Source organism: Octopus bimaculoides, chromosome 8 (genome assembly GCF_001194135.2).
Source record: "Octopus bimaculoides isolate UCB-OBI-ISO-001 chromosome 8, ASM119413v2, whole genome shotgun sequence".
In the NCBI taxonomy this organism is placed as follows: Eukaryota; Metazoa; Mollusca; class Cephalopoda; order Octopoda; family Octopodidae; genus Octopus; species Octopus bimaculoides.
In genome coordinates this window covers 76,987,666-76,989,833 of record NC_068988.1, presented here as the reverse complement: position 1 = coordinate 76,989,833, position 2,168 = coordinate 76,987,666, and positions in this window count along the sequence as shown.

The following is a 2,168-nucleotide window of genomic DNA, read 5'->3' as shown; positions in this document are numbered from 1 at the left end:
AGTGATTCATTATTTTTGGGCACTGATGTACGCAATAATTAATTCTAAGGTAGAATATCGTAGCAAATTTATGTATTTTTAAATTAAACTCGTAAGAAATTTCAGTTCAAGCAATTTTTTTTTTCCAATTTCTTCAAAGTTATGCTTTTTTTTTAGTTAAACACAAAATAATTTCAGTATAAAATTTGTTCAAAGAGTAAGAAAAATTATTCAGTGAAAGTTCTCACCTGAAAAATCCTTTCTGAATGTATATTTTGGGAAATTTCAAAAATTTTGTCCTTTTTCGCGAATAATAATCCTCTCTGACTAGTAGAAATAAAATGACTTTTTAATGTCCGTCTCTGTTCATATATATACGTGTGTAAGTGATGTGTTCACTACCATAAATCTTTGACTACAGCAACAATTCTTTGCAACAATTCTTCACATACTTTTCAACAGCAACAACGACACTCATCAGCACCACCACTGCCGTCACCACGATGACGACCACCACCACCGCAACAACAACATCTGACCCAGCGTTAGCCATTCATTAATTCAACCCACAGTTGATGACCGGGTCAGCAACTAATTCTGTGACAACAATTGCAGCTACAACAAACACTTTGACCAGCTCTAATTTACCCACGTTTTCCTATCAAAAACTACTAAATCAAAAGAAATTCAATTTATTGCATCTTTGATGGCTTCAGATATTGCTTATGAGAAAAGAGAAGGCGGCAGGGAGTGGGGCTGAGATTCTAACTGAGGGTGCTGAGCACCCCCATAGCCCCCATGGCTACGTGGCCAGTCCAGCTTTTGGTGATGAAGTTAAATATTGCATGTGTTAACTTTTGCTTCCAGCCTTCAGCAGTTTGACAGGAAGACCGTCTCAGTCAGGTGTTCTGCCAGTGTTTATCTGTTTGAGAGTCTTTTTCACCTCACCATAAGATAATATTCAACCCATTGTGAATTCTGTATGGCATCAAAGGAGACTTTCTATAACATATTGTTTAATTGGTGATGGATTGTTAAATAAATCAGTGAAGTGTTCATACCAGGACTACAGGAGTTCTTTATGACTGCAGGAGTTCATGCCAGGAGTGCAGGAGACTGCACTGGTTCTTTGATTATAGTAGCTGATGTCCTTGGACTTCAGAGGAACTACCATAGAAGTTACTAAGCCAAATGCTTCATGTAGAACAGAAAACAGCTTCAAATTCTTTGCATCATTGGATCTTTGAATGCCAGATGGGACTTTCAACCACCTCTCATTCTTAATTCTACTGAGTTCCCATTGTAATGTTGCTTTGTATTCCTTGTATCCCTTATAAGTTCTTTCAGTACAAGGCTGTACTCAAGGGAACTTGCACGAAATCTTTTCATGAAAAGCTTGTTTCATTTTCAGTAGCTGGCTGAGAGTAGAATTCTTATCAAATCAGTCGTTCCTTCAATGTTTCTTTACAAGCTTCTTTCAAATTCTGTCTACAAATCCACTCATAAGGTTTTGTTTGACCCAGAGCTATGAGTCCAAGGTGCCATGCAATAGGTCTGAAGCCAAAACTTAAGTGGTTGGGAAGCACATTTCTTAATCATAAAGCTATACCTGCACCTTCAGCATAATAAATATTTGTGAGGAGATTGATTATTGATACATTGAAACAAATAACTCTTGTTTTATATGCAGCATTTCAAAAGATAAATAATATATTTTTCATCCATAAATAGATAAGTTAACAGATAGATAGATAGATTGATAGATAGATAAATAGATATACAGATAGATAGAGAGAGAGAAAACAGTGACCTGTTTAATAGCATACCATTTAATTTGTTTTAATTTATATGCATAAGTTCAGTTTTTGAGCGATTTAATTTTCCCTTTGTTGCTCCAAGGTCAACAATATGTTAAGTACTCATGTGAATTTAACTTATTATTCCACATGCTTGTGAAAGTTAGTCTTGAGAAGGCATCTTGGGAAGGCATGTACATATATATATGTGTGTGTATGAGTATGAGTGAGGTGTGTGTGCATTCAAAACTAAAGAATTATCAGTAAAAAAATCAATGAAATACCAGCAGGTGTCACTGAAATATATTTTGTTCTCAGATGTGTTTCATATGACAAACTATGGAGATTTAAATCATGCCAAGGTATTTATCAGACTTTTACATTTAAATCTTA